General features: G+C 41.1%; 1 protein-coding gene and 2 long non-coding RNA genes across 9 annotated transcripts in view; 1 reads left to right on the top strand and 2 right to left on the bottom strand.

The window, feature by feature from the left end:
• The window catches only part of GRIA4 (glutamate ionotropic receptor AMPA type subunit 4), a 229,062-nt gene that overhangs the window by 188,845 nt on the left and 21,502 nt on the right, over positions 1-18,715 (bottom strand). The gene's annotated exons all lie outside the window — the stretch shown is intronic.
• LOC310760605 lies at positions 202-15,299 on the bottom strand. Of its 2 annotated transcripts, XR_014547052.1 has the most exons (4): positions 14,815-15,299; positions 5,896-6,487; positions 2,167-2,277; positions 202-420 (listed from the first exon to the last, which is right to left on the bottom strand). It is a non-coding gene; the product is annotated as an uncharacterized lncRNA (long non-coding RNA). The 2 variants fall into 2 exon arrangements; XR_014547051.1 differs by lacking the exon at positions 2,167-2,277.
• Positions 6,377-17,351, top strand: LOC310760604. The gene is made up of 3 exons (XR_014547050.1): positions 6,377-6,483; positions 7,753-7,870; positions 16,432-17,351. It is a non-coding gene; the product is annotated as an uncharacterized lncRNA (long non-coding RNA).

Consider the following 18,715-nt stretch of genomic DNA (forward strand, 5'->3'; position numbering starts at 1 on the left):
TTGTTTTAAACTGGTTTTTTTTTAATATTCATATTTGGGTTTGTTTGTTTTTTAAAAATGTTTTTATACATGCAGTCATTTTAATTGTTTTTATATGTGACTGTTTTATATATGTTACTATATTATAAATCATTTTGGGGTGCCTCATGGGAAGCAATTCATAAATGTATTTTCTCCTTTTTTCTTTATTAAAGCAAGTGTCTTACAGAAAACACATCATAGGTCTAACATCATAATTAATAAAAACAACAACATCAGGCTGGTATAAATGTATTAATCACCATCACCAACATCATCAAGCCTGCATCAGTAAGAGGACCATACTCCTTTCCTCCACAGGGCAGCGTAAAACAGAAAACAAGAACAGTTTTTTTGCTGAGAAGGATATTTTGGGAGATATCCATTTCCTACATCTCCTGGCTGTAAAATAAGAGTAGATGTTTTATCATTACCAGTAGAATCGTTACTGCAATACTATAACATATTTATGCCAAAAAGCAGATTTATTTTGCAACAACTGCTATTGAATAAGATATAAATCTTGCTGAGGCTTCATCTTAGTTAAGTTGCATTCCACCTCCACCCCTCAAAAATACTGTGTGCTGACATTTGTGTTTTACACATAGTCAATGAATAGAGATGGGCCCTAGTCTTCAATATCTGACATGAAAAAGAATCCCACTGAAATCAGTGGAAGCGAGAGGAAGAATATGTATTAAGTCCCTTGCATGCAGAAGTTGGAGAAATGCTATTGGGATACAGAGAGAACTGCTCAACACCTACTTTGCCTGTCTTTACCCAAAGGGAAAACAGTGTCCAACAATGCAAGGAGAGAGTTGAAGCCCAAGCTTGGTGGAAAAGGGGAATTCTGTAGACATAGCGTATCTTGATTTCAGTAAGGCTTTTGACAAAGTCTCCCATTATATTCTTGTGAGGAAGTTGGTAAATGTGAACTGGGTGAAGTTATGGCCATCTGCTATATATGATCTAGCTGAGATTCCTGTACTGCAGGCAGTTGGACTAGAGGACCCTCAGAGTCCCTTACAACTCTACAGTTCTATGATTCCTCAGACGCAAAGTCCTCGTACAACAGTAGACTTGAGGATTGAAGGTGAATCCACCAGTCCTTGCCATGTCAATCTTCTGGCACTGGAACCCACATCTTGTCCCCTGAACAACAAAGGGGGCACCTCTACTACTGGACTCTGATGACTCAGCCAGACTCCTTGAGGAATAATGAAAGAACCAATAAGCTTTCCACAAATATGTCCCTAAAGTTTGAAATCACACTGCCTAGAAAATGCAGATGGCTGCAGAAAAAGATACAGGCCTATTAGCTGACCAGATGCAGTATTTAGGGGGCAGGTCTTTTGTATAAACTATTCATTCCATACTATAAAGCTCTGCCAGCTGCTTTTGTTGCCTCAGCTGTAGTTCAGAAACAGCCCCTTGGTCCTTGTCCAGGGTCCTGACACTAGCTTTCCCTTAAATTTCTAGTCTACTTCAGAATTTCAATCCTACTAGACTAAATCTTCCTAGACTATCACCTTCCCTTTATGATGCACACCACAATAGACTGGAGGAATGAGAAGCCCACACCCGGAATGTTTCTATTGCATATACTGCCCTATCGGCCATGTATACCGATCGTGTGCACTCTCAGTGTTAGATAGGTGCAGAGAAAGAGTCACTCAGTTTTAATATATTTTTAGGCTGGCTTTTAGGACTTTTAAGGCCTGTTCCTCACAAGATATCAAAACACAAAATACATAACATTTAAAATATATCATGGATCCCAACTGAACAGCAGCAGGAATCCATAACAATACAACAATTAAAAACAGTCAGTCCGGCATAATATCATTAAAATCAGATAAAAATGTTGAAAATATTCTAGCAGGAATTCAGGGAGCAGCTAAGCAATGATTTGAACTCGGCTCCATGCTGCTATACCACACTAGCACCAGTGATTGTCATTCAACACAACCTTCCGCTAACTGGTGCCATCTATAATGCCAAGCAGATGCTGTCCTCTGTAAAATATGATCCCTAAATCAAAGTGCAAATCTAACTCATCAGCTCAAAGTAATGAATTCTCTCTGGGGACAAAGGAGTTTGATCTTTTTCACTACCTCTTAGTAAGCAAGAAACTTTCTGTGTACCTACAGAGTTTTTGACAATTATTTATCGCCTTGACCTTCTTGAGATTGCCTCGGCCACTCTAATAAAAACAGTTTTCTTCACCTGCGTACATTGCTCTGCAAAAATGCTATATATCTGAATGAGACAGAAATATTACAGTCATTTATAAGCCAGGCTTCTTCTTCAGCCACAACTCAAACCACAATGGTCAAAGATACAGCGCACAGGGTTTTATTATTAATTTTAAAAGCTTCTAATTCTAAGCTTCTCAAACTGTGTTCCAGCAAAACCTGCAGTTCCTCAGAATGGCATTATCCTCAGAATATTCATGAATGAGAACCTTAGTAATGGTACCTGCATGTCTAGATAATGTCCTGAACAAATAGAGTGTATGCTGTAGAATGTGCTCCAGAATCTCCTGAAACGAGCTAGGACATATATAGTAGAATATAGGAATCCCCCCAGTTCTAAACTTCTCTCTGAATTCACTTAGAATGGTCAGCCTTAGGAAAACCAGTCTCTGTCCCTCCCTCACTTTCATGTGTGCGCGCACACACACAATTTTCAGAATGTGGATAATTATACTTACCTACTTTGTGCTCATTGTAGAGACACTAAGGTAATTACTGGCCTGGTGCAACATTAAGCAAAACCATAGTTTACCACAAACAAGCAAACATTCAGGGTCCTGGAAGAATACCTGCTGCTTTGCTCCTTCTGTAGTCATATTGCTGCAGCGCTGAGTTAAGACATGGTTTGGCAAGGTTTGCTATCAGAACTTGGGCTGATGGTTATTTAGATATTTATATAATGAATATACTGCCCTTTGCACAAGCCACAGCTTGAGTCAGGTCTCTCCAGCAAACCATGCGCTGAGTGCAGAGCTTGCCCTATGGTTTTACAGTTGATCTGGGCTAGTAGGGCATTTTAAGCCAACCTACTGTTTAGGTCAGTGCAGCACAGCGGCAGAACAACCGATGGAGGAGCAAAGCAGCCATAATTTCCTATCCTGGGTGCCTGCATATTTGTCTGCCCATAATAAGCCATGTTCTATCTTGGCATACTGTACAAACAAGATCTGCATGAAGCAATTTCCAGCCCACTTTGCTGCCACATTATATAAGTTCTAAGTATTAAATTACTGACAAATGTGACTTACTGAAGATTCAATGTGTACACTAGATCATTACTCATTCATTCTCATAATATACACTGACTCTTGCTTCATTCCCCCCCCCATTCCCCATTGCTGTTTTCTGCTTATTGCCTTGCGTAATTGGCTCAAGACATGACCATATACAGTGGTACCTTGGATTACAGATGCTTCGGGTTATGTGTTTTCAGGTTACAGATGTGCCAAAACCTGGAAGTATCGGAATGGGTTACTTCCGGGTTTTGGTGCTCGCGCATGCGCAGAAGTGCTAAATTGCACTTTGTGCATGCTCAGAAGCGCCGAATCGCACCCGCATGTGCTCAGATGCAGCGCTGCGGGTTGCAAACACTGCGGGCTGCAAACATGCTTCCTGCATGGATCATGTTCGCGACCCGAGGTTCCACTGTATCTGTTGCAATTCTTCCTTCCAGTATTTCATGGGAGGAGATCATTCCCTCACTCTATAACACCGGTCCTGAAAGACCTACATTGGCTCCCAGTACAATTTCCAAGCACAATTCAAATTGTTGGTGCTGACCTTTCAAGTCCTAAATAGCCTTGGCCTAGTGTACCTGAAGTAACGTCTCCACCCCCATTGTCCAGCTTGGACACTGAGGTCCAGCTCCAGGGGCCTTCTGGCGGTTCCCTCACTGTGAGAAGTGTGGTTACAGGGAACCAGACAGAGGGCCTTCTCAGTAGTGGTGCCCGCCCTGTGGAATGCCCTCCCATCAGATGTCAAGGAAAGAAACAACGACCTGACTTTTAGAAGACATCTGAAGGCAGCCCTGTTTAGGGAAGTTTTTAATGTTTAATGTTTTATTGTGTATTTGATATTCTGTTGGGGGGCCACCAAGAGTGGCTGAAGAGGCCCGGCCGGATGGGCGGGGTATGTATGTATGTATGTATGTATGTATGTATGTATAAATCAATCAATCAATCAACCAATCAATAAAACAATGATAATATATTCCCGCCACAAAGGGTGCCACACTTTTAATATGCTTCTGCAGAAAGCAGGGTGAGTGCAAATACCAATGGTTTCAGTAATGATTTGATTAGGACTCTGCTGTGCTCTCTGAGCAGAACACTTCACATTGTACATGCATGCATGCACAGACACACACAGGGACACATTTAAAACATATCTGATTTACTTTTTTCTATCATGGGATAATTCCTACCATAACTGCTATAATCAGTCTCCAGCATTTGAGCAGTTCCAAGATCCACCTACTGCCTGAGTGGAGGGCCACAGACAATTGCTGCTCTATATGAACTAATTATTACTAAGGTTTGTGCATTTTGTGCTTTATAAATGTTTGTTTCCTGCCTACTGTGATTTACAGAATAGTTCCTTGTGCTTTTATATTTGTCTCTGCCCTGGTTTAAGAAGCTAACAATAGTAAATGCCCACTAGGGCATAAAATGACAAGGTCAAATTTAGGACAGCCAAACATTAAAAAAGGTGTCTTTTACTGAAACTGACAGGCTGTGATGTGATCTTTCTATCTGCCTTTAACAGGATGTCTTTTATTTTACCTGGGCAAACCAGTCCAGAGTTACAGGAAAATGTGAGGTAAAATCAGGCAAGATACAGCTTGATTATCACATGATGACTAAAGCATTAAGTGAGGCCCTAATAACAGATGGAAATTCCTTATATCCTCATATGCCTCAAACACAAAAGTTTTTAGTGGGGCCTGTTCAAGTATTTAAGCTTCAGGTCATGAAGTAGTAAGGAATCATAAGGAATCATAAGCATAAATGAACCAGCTGTGCCAGAGCTAAATTTACTGTTATTAAAATTCAACAGGCCCAATATTTCACTGCATATTTCACCATTACTAGTTTCACTACCCCCTCCACACAATTTTTTTAGGATGTAATATTTGTGAATATGCCTCTTTGACATCAATAGCATTTACTTGTGAGTAAAGGCATCTTGCATAGGGTAAGTGTGTCAAACTGTGCTACTACCAAATGTTATGGCCATGCTAAAGGCAGAATATCAATTTATCATATATACTGTTTATCACTAAAGGCAACGTGGTTTGGATTTAAGAATCCCAATTCTTCACCAGCCTTCCAAAATCTCGAGCCTTTCAGATATTTTGGATCACGTCATCCCAGAACATCTGTCATGCAGATTGATGGGAGCTATAGTCCAAACCCTCTAGAGGGCACCTGGTTGGGGAGTCTCTAGACAATTAATTCTCAAACTGGAGGCCAACCTTTTGGAAAAGCCTTTGTTTAGGTGTGAGGAAGAGCGTAAAGTTGACCCTCTTCAAATATTTCAGTGAGTTACCTTTGTTCTTTCTGCCTCTCACAACTGACAACCTGTATGCACATTTGTGTTACTTGATAGCAACCAAGGGACAGCCAAGGGAGAAATATTATTTTTTGTCTGACCTCTCACTTCATTGAAACTTAAAGCCCCAGGAATAGGCAATATGCTTTGGACTACAACCCCCATTATCCCTGACCATTGGACATGCTGGCTGGGGCTGATGGGAGCTGAAGTCCAACAACATCAAGAGGGCGCCATGTTTGTTATCACGGCTGCAGCAGACAGAGGACAGAGCTTATCAGTCTGAACTTACACTAGTAGTGCACCTAGCAGTATCACCGTTTCCAGTTCCAGGACAAGAGTAAATTTCACCATGCATTCTTCATACCTGACTCAAATGCACTTTCCATTACATAGGAGGGCATGGAGAAAGGTTGTGTATATGTCTGTCTGCGTTTTGTGCTTTCTAAAAGATTTATTGCAACCTCATTGCTGCCAGAGTGCTAACTGCCCAAGTTTGAGGCCTTGCACTATTACTATGTTGCAGGCCTGTTTATCAGCAACTGCTTGGTGATAAGATTCAGAAAGGGGAGAGAAAGAAGGCTGCTTTTAATATTTATAGCCAGGGCCTGGATCAGATAAATTCATTTTTGATTGGTCTGGGAAACAGCACGCTGCAGCTGAAGGTTCTAGTCGGTGAAAGATAGGCAGTTAACTGTCATTTGGGACTGTCAATTGGGAGTTAACTGTCAGTTGGGAAAGTTAGCAGATGACGGAGGTGTGAGGCAAGAGCAGAGAAGACTGAAGTGAAAGTAGACAAGCACAGAGCTGAATATTAAGCGATCCATCCCCAGTGTGTATTAACAGTACTCTGCTGGTGAAGATAGTAAAAAGGGAGACAGTGACTGGGTTGTTTTTGTTTTTGTTGTTATTTATTATGCAGTCTTCACCCTAAGGTCCAGGGCGGGTTTGCAATGTTAAAACACAACATGAAACAGTTTAAAATACAGTGGTACCTTGGGTTACAGACGCTTCAGGTTACAGATGCTTCAGGTTACAGACTCAGCTAACCCAGAAATAGTACCTCAGGTTAAGAACTTTGCTTCAGGATGAGAACAGAAATCGTGTGGCGGCAGCGGGAGGCCCATTAGCTAAAGTGGTACCTCAGGTTAAGAACAGTTTCAGGTTAAGAGCAGACCTCCAGAATGAATTAAGTTCTTAACCCGAGGTACCACTATAACTAAAGGTCTTACCAGAAGGTTACGCAAGCATGTTTTAGAAAACCAAGTAGCCATTAGTACAACCAGAAGCAGCTGGAGCAGATTGTAAGTGAATTTGACTGGGACAGAGGCTTAAGGAATTTGGCCAGAGAATTGAGCCTTTTAAAGGCCGTTGTCAGCAACAGGGTCTCTTAAGTCTTTAGAAACTGTCATCAAGGGCATACAAAACTGCAATGTATCAGGATCCCCTAGTAAACAATTTTAGTTAATAGTTCCATCCCATCTCTAGTGCTGCTGTTCATGTCACACCTAACTATATTATATCAAGCTACTAGGACAGGCATAGGCAAACTCTGGCCCTTCAGATGTTTGGGACTACAATTACCATCATCCCTAGCTAACAGGACCAGTGGTTAACAGGACCAGTGGTCAGGGACAATGGGAATTGTAGTCCCAAACATCTGGAGGCCCGGAGTTTGCCTATGCCTGTACTAGGAAATTTCAAAGGCATTTTAAGGGAATGGGTGGCAGCAGAAAAGGGTCACGTTGAGAAACTCTTGAGTTATGGATAGGGAGACCCATGGAACCCTGCATTATAAAAAATTAAGAAGCACAAATACTTAAATTGTGTTTATAAAAAGTGAGAATAAAGTTTCACCAGAGGTGGTGGCAGTGGAGACAAAATGAGAATTCATGGTAAATTCTGCCTCCATATTGTATGGCTGTCAAACAAACCAACACAAACAGGTTAGTACCTGAGGACATAACAATGTCTCTTTGATACCCATCCTGAGACTGGCCTGACATTGTCATAATTTCTGAAGAAGGATCCTACAAAACAACACTCTTGCAAGCATATCTATGTCACTTGCTTAATAACCATGGGAAGCTGCCTTATAGAAGGTCACATACTTTGTGTCCACCTAGCCCAATATTGTCTATTCCAACAGGCAGCTGCTTTCCAGAGTCTTAGGCAGACGCTTTTTCCATCACCTGCTACCTAACAGGAGATGCCAGGAACTGAGTCTGCAGCAGGCCTCAGATAAAGCATATCCTCTTCTATTTAAGGTATGTTCAAGTCCCTGAGTCATTCCCTTTACTGTATCTCTTCCCAGAAATTGATGTAAAGCACAGAGCATCTATATATATATATATATATATATATATATATATATATATATATATACTCTTTTATCCTCCAACATATAGACAGACCCCTTCCTTCTTTCCTTCTTTCCTTCTTTCCTTCTGGTCCTGAAGCAACAAGTTCCCATTTCCCCTCCGTTAAATAAATCAGAAGGCATGGGCCTATTTGGGTGTTCAGTTGAGTAAGGGATTATCCTTGGGATCCAGTTTATGATCTTAACCTTTGTTTATTTCAGTGTCATGGGAAATGTCAATTTCTCACATCCTAGGGTGTCATCCCTGAGCCTGCTGGATTTGTTTGGGGATTAAAATTTAAAACGCATCTCAGCCTCCCTCTTGAAATGACAGCAGTACAGCATTCAGATTCAGAGTCTAAGTATTAGTGAAAATGTCCAACCAATTTAAGAAATCTGCCATTAAAATTCTAGTCTATGAATCCTACATGCACCTGTAGCTCACCTTACATGAGTGAATAATTACACAACATGGTATTTGTGAGTCGGAGAGCTTTTCCTTGAGGACTTTCATGTTCATGAGCAGAAGGCCTTTTGCTTCTACTTCACCTGCTTGTTGAGTGCTGATGTTTTATGCATTGCCTTCTCTTACCAGGTAATCTCTTGCTGATTATAGTTAGCAGTATGGTCAGAGCTGATTTTTCAGCATAAATAAAGCTCGAAAAGACCCATCTACCACAGCTACACTGTGCCTTTTTGCTAAAAACCAAGCACAACAGAGAAGTACATGGCAATGAAGTCACTCACTCTTCCTTTACGTGTATTTGGATGTTTAAAAGATGGCAGGGTTTATTCACAATCGCCAATATCTATTGACTATTAATCTTGAGATTACTGCTGGTAATGAACGCCTCTGCAGGTAAATGGATTTCTATTTCAAAGTAATATTTTCATTACCTTTGAAACAGAGCATGAAAGATCACTCTTTAATGCACTTATCTGTTCATCCAAACTGTAATTTAAATGGAAATATTTTTACAGGTCATATAGCCTGCTGTATAAGGCACAATAAATTCACTAAGCTTTAAATGCCTCTTCCTAGAAGGGAACAGAGTCCAAACCAATCTAAAACATTAAAGCATACCAAATATTGGCAAGGTACTATTTCCTTACTTAGCTTGACCTCAGCTGGTACAAAATGTAATAAACATATACTTAAGGGCTCATCTTTCCTCCGCTTGATCCTAATTCCGGCATATACTAATAGCTGATAATGCAGATTTTTTGTTGTTGTTCATTATTGCTCGGGAAGAGGGTCACATTGGAAAGGCCTCTTGCATTACTCATGCACTGCTTGTCAGCACACAGACTGGAGCAAGATTACCAATACAGCTGTCTAATTTTGCTGAGACAGTTGATGTAAGCACTTGAATATTCGCTGCCTGCACAACCAGAAGCCAGCATGTTGGAAAAACATAACAGAACTATAGCTTTTTCTTGTATGTCCCCATCTGATTGTGAAAAATGGAGAAGAGATGTGCTTTTCTTGCCCAGACATATGGTGGTAACATGCAAGACTAATCTAGGACCTGTATGCTACAATTTATTACATAAGGGTGGTTTGGATATACGCACGCAGGGACTCTTGCTATCTGAAACTGCATCGAGATGGTGGTACCCAGCACCATGCCAACACAGGCTAAACATGAAACTATAGGCAGCTGCCTCAGAACCACAAGGAAGAAGCAAAGGACTGGTCCATGTATCTGAAATTTCAACAATCCTCTTTCCAACCGACTGAATGTCCAAAGTGATGCTCCAGAGTCTTGTCCCACATCTTGCACCTTCTTTCTCTAATGCACAGATGCTTCCTAAGCATTGAAGTCTCACAATGCACCGAACTGCTTATGTGAATATTCTGTTCCAGTTTTACCTGCTACCTGGTTGATTCTATCACCCCATCTATCATTTGTTTGTCCAGGCAAAAAAACAACAACAGCAACAGCAATGTTGTCATTATTATTGTAAGTACAAAGGTGAGCCAAAGTGACTTACAGATAGAATATAAACACGAAAACTAATTACAACAAACACAACCAATAAAAGAAGGTAAAGAAAATTGCTTAAGCCTCTTTGTATATGTTGGTGGACTAGTTGCATGATCAAATATTTGCCATGGGTGATGTAGGAAAAGCTGGGTGGAAAGTTTAGCATTGTATATGAACTAAAGAAACAATGCTAAACTTCCCACCCAGCTTTTCCTACATCACCCATGGCAAATATTTGATCATGCAACTAGTCCACCAACATATACAAAGAGGCTTGTATATGAACTAAAGAAGGGACGCGGGTGGCACTGTGGATTAAACCACAGAGCCTAGGACTTGCTGATCAGAAGGTCAGAGGTTTAAATCCCCGCGACGGGGGGGGGGGGTGTGTGAGCTCCTATTGCTCGGTCCCTGCTCCTGCCAACCTAGCAGTTCGAAAGCACCTGAAAGTGGAAGTAAATAAATCGGTACCGCTCCGGCGGGAAGGTAAATGGCGTTTCTGTGCACTGCTCTGGTTTCGCCAGAAGCGGCTTAGGCATGCTGGCCACATGACCCGGAAGCTGTACGCCGGCTCCCTCAGCCAATAAAGTGAGAAGAGCGCCGCAACCCCAGAGTCGGCCACGACTGGACCTAATGGTCAGGGGTCCCTTTACCTTTACCTTTTATAAACTAAAGAATATTTTTATAAGGGCTGGATATATGTTTGTACCTACAATTCCATTTATGGAACTGAACAACATCTAAGCCATACAGGTGAGTTCAACAACTATAGACCCCCTGAGTCAAGCATGGTCTTCAGAGATGCCACCTGGCCTCTAATTTAGCAATCTAAGAGCAACAAAAGCGTGCACAAAGCATTGTCATATACCAATTTAGATTGGTGTTTTGGCTGGCCACTGTTCTCAAAATGGTGCTTCCAGAAGTCTACTTCCTAAATACAGCAATATAAAATAATCTATGATTATCTTTAATCTTATTATAGAAGGGGTGGCTAACTTCCCAGTTCAGGAGCCAGACCCTGCCTCCAAGCAAATTTTTCTGGCCACCTATGACCCAACTGATTTTGGCAGCAAAAACATAAATTAGACACAGCATTGGAGTGGGCAGAGCCCAACATTTAATGAGCAGATAGTGGGTGACAACACTCTTCCTCAGCTGATCTGCATGAATCAGCTGAGTGGAGAGGCTGTGTGTCTGTGTTCCTGTGTATCTCCTCTGCCTTTGCATCCATGACAGAGTTTGCATGTGATAGTGTGAAGTGACCACATCCACTTTTGGCCACACACACTGCTGGCATGAGGCTCCTCAGGATTGGCCAAAGGTGAATGTAGACCACAGGTCAAAATAAGCTAGCCATCCTTGATGTTATCCTTGATGCAGAGCTCAATGACATCTTGTTAGAAAACAGGATATGCAGTATTAAGAGCGGATCACAAAATTTGGCATAACTTTATATTATGTTGTGTTTACTAGCATTAAAGCTGCATTGCTTTATTTGTCTTAAATGCTGGACCCAATTAACTGTCAAATGCAACCCCAGGATACTTCTTATCTTGTGAATTTTAAATACAGAGGTGTACAGAAATCTATTCTTTTATAAATTTCAGGAAAAAGCCTGCTGTGTTATGTCTGTCATTTAAACCTTTTTTATTAATCCATATCAATCAAAGATCATTAATGGTAGTAAATTGTGCATTTTGATTTTTCAATTAAATAGCAGGATCAGATGAAGCACAAACTACAAAGAGATGATTCTTTAATGGCTTCATAATTGCATTATGATTTTACAGCTGCAGTAAAAAAATGAATTACTACAAGGCAAAATAAGCACAGAATCACTGAGATAATATGAAAAGGGCTTCCAATTTGTTTTAAAGTAATTCCATTACCCATTCCTTCCACAGATATTCACACATGTATTTGCAATCCCTGGAAGAGCCAAATATTAATTCATTGCCCCCCCATAATTCTAATTAATAATGAAGAAATCAAATTAATAATGAGTTTTAAATACCTGATGAAGCTCCCTCTGTGGGGGCTATTCCATCATTTAGGTGCCACAACTGAAAAGGCCACCTCTATCTCTCAAACCCACCAGATACACTTCTGGCCTCAAAACTCAAATATTGAACAGATGCATACAGAATAAGACTGTTCCTGATAAAATTTTGATACCAGGCCATTCAGGGCTTTAAAAAGAAAAACCAGTGCCTTCAATGAACCCCCAAAACAAACTGAAAGCCATTGAATCTGGCAAAAAACATAGTATGGTCTATACTACCAACTCCAGATACAACCCAAGATACAAGCCACCTCATTCTAAACTGATGGAAGTTTCTGGACTGTCTTCAATGGTAGTCCCAAGTGCATTGTAGGAACTGGAAATCCAGTATGTTAACTGAATGAGAAATGTATTTTATACTGAAGGGAGTAGTTTGAGTGTACGGTGGTACCTCGGTTTACAAACTTAATCCATTCCAGAAGTCCGTTCTTAAACCAAAGCTATTCTTAAACCGAGGCACACTTTCCCTAATGAGGCCTTCCACCGCTGGTGGCCTTCCACCGTTGGGCTTCCGTTCGTAGACCGAGGTAAAGTTCACAAACCGGAACACTACTTCTGGTTTTGTGGAGTTCGTAAACTGAATAGTTCGTTAACAGGGCTGTTCTTAAACCAAGGTACCACTGTACTGAAATTCTTGTAAGTACAGGGAGACCTTAGATTTAAATTAAATTCTTCACTATGTTGAGCAGAACAGTACACCTAATGGATAATGTTGGAAGCTTCAATAATACAAAGCATCATTGGCAAAAATTTCAAAGGAAACAGCCCCATAAGCAGGCATATTTAATCCAATACCTCTCTTGCCAAATAACACTTAAAAGATTATTATAACTTCAAAATTCAGCAATCTACTAATATGGTTAATGTTAATTTTTGAATAAAAACACCCGATTGTTAATTATCTGTGTCTTTCCTAAGTAAATGTAAGTTCATAATCAGCAATACTGAGGATTCAGATATTTAAGCAGATATTTTCCTCTCAATTCACATACATAATTTATTAAGTATAACAATGCAAAATGAAACGCAAATGTAGCTGTCTTGATCCATAAGTGCCCAAATCCACAGCCTTTCCTAATATAAAGACTGCCATGCAACTCTAGTTCTGCTCACTGCATAACCAGAAACATGGGTAACTGCTGGAATTTGTTTCTAAAAAGTTGGAGGTCAGCCTTTGCTTTTTTGTTGCAAGATCTTAGGTATAACCAGCAACTTGCAACAAGCTGGTAGAAACTAATCCAATCTATTCCGTGGTCTTGATCTTGTGTTTGAGACTAAATGCAGACTTTATTGCTATACTGAACCAAATTTTGTTATTTCTTTTTCCTCTTTCCTCCACTCCCTGCTTTGTGTAACACCCAGTCTGATAAAGAGCTCTGGAAAACTCTTTTATGTCTTCTGCTTGATGAAAATACTCTCCAACTGCAGGACTTTAAAGAGTCTACCTTGAGCCATCGTCCACCAAACTTCTATTTTGGAAACATTTTTCAGCTGATGTTCATATTTTAGATGTTCACCTATGGCAAATCAAGCTAAACAGAATCAGAATCAGAATGGTTAGAGACTATAGAATAATAAGAAAGCCAAGAATTAAACATGAGTGTTCCTTTGCACTGATATTAACTCAAAATTCTATGTACCCACCCTTTCAGATCTGAAGCAAAATTATAATAGAATTTCTTTTTAAAAATAGCATTTTCAAAGACTGAAATAAAGATGCTTAGATGGGCAGAACTGTTGTTATTTACCCCATGGTCAGCCTTCACTTCAGCACAGAAACAGCCATGAGTGGAGTCATACTTAAAGATGTAGACCATGTAGTTCAGATCAATGAAAGGGTCATTGATGGCCACAACCTCAACTTCACCAAAGTTCACTGCAGCTCTGGTGACCAGATGGCCAGTGCCGCCAAATCGATTAACTCCGATTTTCACCATTTTCATCTCTGGAAATTGTGCTCCCAAGGGGTCCCTGACCTAACTCCAGTTCGTTGATCATGCTCTGATTTTTTAAAAACGTGTCTTGTTAATTGTGTTCACATACAGGGCTGTGTTTTAATATTTATTGAATGGGCATGGTCTACCACGGCATTACAAAGTATGGTGTGGAATATCAAGATCATGTCCTAGATGCACGGGTGGCCCAGATTCTTCCAGGTTCATTTCAGGGTGCCAGTGCTTACTCAGAAAACCCACGATGGCCTGGGTTCTCCAAAGAGCGCCTCTCTTTATTTGGCTGGTTAAACAATCTATGGCCATTTTAATGTGCATGTGGAAGAGGGAGTTATTGGTTGTTGCTGTTGTTATGATTGTTGTTGTTTAGTCGTTTAGTCGTGTCCGACTCTTCGTGACCCCATGGACCAGAGCACGCCAGGCACTCCTGTCTTCCACTGCCTCCCGCAGTTTGGTCAAACGCATGCTGGTAGCTTCGAGAACACTGTCCAACCATCTTGTCCTCTGTCGTCCCCTTCTCCTTGTGCCCTCCATCTTTCCCAACATTAGGGTCTTTTCCAGGGAGTCTTCTCTTCTCATGAGGTAGCCAAAGATGTTTTGTATTTTCATGCTGTAAACTGCCCTGTGATCTTCAGATGAAGGGTGGTGGATATATATAAGTTTATGTTGTTGTTATGTTATGTTATGTTATGTTATGTTATGTTATGTTATGATTTCAGTTTCTAGTTTCACCACCCCACTGCCATTGTTGCCTGCTGCTCTTCCTCTGCCTAATTGCTACCACCTGCTTGCTTATCAGGCACAGCCAATGAGCAACCAGACAGTGGCAGCTACTTCTTCCTTTTCTCACCAGCTTTGTGATTTGCTTCCCTCTGGACCAGAGTGAGAGGCAAGTGAACAAACAGGATACAGTGGTGAAGAAGAAAAGCAGGCACAGAGGGTTCTTCCTGATGGGCACACGACCGAGGGGAGGGCCCTCGACGGGTGTCCAGCCATGCTGACCCTTGATGCTAACCCTGCTTGCCATGAGGAGGGGCAGGTGTCCCAAGGCTGAAGAATGAACTTTACCCTGAGATATGCAGCACTCCTTCTTTACTGGTCTACTGGAGGCAGAGGAGAAACAAAATGAACAAGATCCAACTCTTCTGCATGGCCTTCAGATCAACTGGCTAGTTTTGTTTTCTTACAGTGGTCCTACTTTTTATGGTTTCACTGGAGGGATTTATTCACATTTGTTTACTTTGTCTTATTTGCTACTGTACAGTACCTTGAGCACTGGAAAAGCACCTAACAAGTTATTTCAATAGATCAGTAATGTACTAGTGACATTTTGACACAACACAATTCTTTTAATATATGAAATCATTGTAATTGGCTTTCTATTTGTTGTTGTTTAGTTGTTTAGTCGTGTCTGACTCTTCATGACCCCATGGACCAGAGCATGCCAGGCACTCCTGTCTACCACTGCCTCCCGCAGCTTGGTCAAACTCATGTTCATAGCTTCGAGAACACTGTCCAACCATCTCGTCCTCTGTCGTCCCCTTCTCCTTGTGCCCTCAATCTTTCCCAACATCAGGGTCTTTTCCAGGGTGGCTATATATATATATATATATATATATAATTGATGCTCTTGCTGTTAAATTGCTTGAAGATATTTCATGGGAAACCATTCATAAATGGAATTAAATAAACAGTACACTGCACCAGCTCACATTTTACTAATGAATTTTGCTTATTGCAGAACAGGCCTCTGTGGCTTCTGAACTCACCCTACCAGCCAGAAAATGTGGCCAGCTTGGCAACCACCCATGTTTTTCAACCCCAGGCAGGCAACAAAAGCTGGATATTTTATGAAGCTTCCTTGTGTGCTGTCTTACCTATACTATGAACGGTGCAATAGTATATGAGTGACAACATTCTGCCTGCACCAATGCACCTTCTCTTCTCCAAGGCCCACAAATTTCTAATTTCATTTCAACAGACTTTTAGAGTCTTTCCAATAGTCCTGCCATTTTATGGAGCCTAGGACTTGCCGATCAGAAGGTCGGCAGTTTGAATCCCCGCGACGGGGTGAGCTCCCGTTGCTCAGTCCCTGCTCCTGCCAACCTAGCAGTTTGAAAGCACGTCAAAGTGCAAATAGATAAATAGGTACCACTTCGGTGGGAAGGTAAACGGCGTTTCTGTGTGCTGCTCTGGTTCACCAGAAGCGGCTTAGTCATGCTGGCCACATGACCCGGAAGCTGTACGCCGGCTCCCTTGGCCAATAAAGTGAGATGAGCGCCACAACCCCAGAGTCGGCCACAACTGGACCTAATGGTCAGGGGTCCCTTTACCTTTACCTATAAAGTACAGAGCTTATACTAATATCTCAAGTAATATTTGTAAATAAGGCAAAGATCCACTTTGTATCAGGAAGAATTCATGGCCAGTCAGTATTTCTAATTAGCTATGTGTCATTTTCTTATAGTTGGCTTCTTTGCTGATGTCATGCTGATGGTTAGGAAACTGAATGGTGCTCTATACAATCCCAACTCTGAAGAGGGAGGAAATAATTCGCTTTCAGCACATGCCAATTCTACAGCTTCACATTTTTATTCTAGACAGATTTCATACAGCAACTGCAGCTAATTGTTATATGGAGTGATCATCACAGATATTGTATTGTGCTACTTTACATTGAATTATGATAGATAGATAATTTTATATTTTCTAGACACACTTGGATGCAAACAGGCACACATAAAATAAACACCTGGAGTCCTGTGCCCAGTTTCAGGCACCACAATTTAAGGAGCATATTGACAAGCTGGATGTTCCTTTCCTTCTCTCCTCTGGCACCCCCTTTACTCTGGAGGGCCCCCCAACTCCTGCAGCAGACTTTGAGAGTGCATGGGGAGGAATGTTCTGTTGTGAAAAAGGAAACCTGTTGTGTGAGCAGAACAGACATGCTGGATTCAACCCTGTGCTGTTTTTGAACATATGGGCTTAATCAGACTAGAGAACTCTTCCGCAAAACCCCAGTTGCAAGCATGCTAAATGTTAGATTTTCCAAAAATACAAAGCATGGCTTGTGGTTGTCTGTATTAAGTAAAGAACATCAACTCCTAGAGCTCAACATGATCCCCAAGCATGATTTTTCTGTCTCATTCTTTACAGCTACAATACACATCTGAGCCTGCTTATTCACATAGAGCCAATCTGACTGCTGTTGAGTAAGTGGGTTGTAGACTATGGACTTAATGAATAACTGCAGCAAAGGAAAATGAAAGGGGAGAAATTTTCACCTTGAGTCTGCATCAATATTTTCCCATTTAATCTGTATAGCCTGCTATTTTCAATTTAGCCTCCCCCCATTCCAATCATAGCCTGACTGTTTATCTACTTCCCATTAATGAATTATAAATAAACTTGATAATTAAAAGCTGGTATTTACAATCCTTGCTATGCAGCCCTTGTGCAATAAATGGGTGATGTGATTGAGGCTGTCGTTCTGCATTACATGCCCCTGTTTAAAACTCAGTGGGGTTTTTTGACAGCATTACCAAGGTTTTTCAGTAGCAATGGAAATGAAGGAATGGCAACAGCTTATTAATGCATCTGGTTACGCATGATTTTAAGTTCCTGTAATAAAACAGCAGATTACCAAGTACCATACATTGAAGTAGCTTCTACTGTTGTGCAACACACACACACACACACACACACACACACACACAATCTCATATATATATATATATATATATATATATATATATATATATATGGTAGAGACATCACCTTGCCAACAAAGGTCCGTATAGTAAAAGCTATGGTTTTCCCAGTAGTGATGTATGGAAGTGAGAGCTGGACCATAAAGAAGGCTGATCACTGAAGAATTGATGCTTTTGAATTATGGTGCTGGAGGAGACTCTTGAGAGTCCCATGGACTGCAAGTAGATCAAACGTATCCATTCTTAAAGAAATCAGCCCTGAGTGCTCACTGGAAGGACAGATCGTGAAGCTGAGGCTCCAATACTTTGGCCACCTCATGAGAAGAGAAGACTCCCTGGAAAAGACCCTGATGTTGGGAAAAATGGAGGGCACAAGGAGAAGGGGACGACAGAGGATGAGATGGTTGGATGGTATTCTTGAAGCTACCAGCATGAGTTTGAACAAACTGCGGGAGGCAGTGGAGGACAGAAGTGCCTGGCGTGCTCTGGTCCATGGGGTCACGAAGAGTCGGACATGACTAAACGACTATGTATATGTATTTGTGTGTGTATATCTATCTCTTTCTTTCTTTCTCTCTTTCTCTCTCTCTCTCTCTCTCTCTCAGTTAAATCCTGCTTTCTCCAAGAAACCCTGAGCAAGGTATAATGTGCACTCCCATTTTATTCACACAAAAATGTTGGATGATAGTTTATGTTCAGGGATAATGATTAGCTCAAAGTTCTACCCCTGGCCCCATACTCAAGGCAGGCTCCTGGCCAATGAACCTGGGCCTCCATAGCATGGCTGCATTCATATATAATTTTAAGCCAAAGCGGAGCTTAGCATGACTGTGCTGGCTCCCTTGGAGACTGCAGCTGCCTTGCTACATCTGCTCTCCTAAATATCATTCCCACTGAAAGGGTGCAACAGGCTAGGTTCTCACAGAACAAATGAGGAGATCAGTGGCTACACATTTTACCTCATTTCTCAGGTTCTACAAGGGTTACAGGCTTTCTTTCTTTCTTAACACACAGACTAGAGTCTATTTGTTGCTTATGAAA

This window comes from Podarcis filfolensis, assembly GCF_964270895.1.
Source record: "Podarcis filfolensis genome assembly, chromosome: 4".
Taxonomy (NCBI): Eukaryota; Metazoa; Chordata; class Lepidosauria; order Squamata; family Lacertidae; genus Podarcis; species Podarcis filfolensis.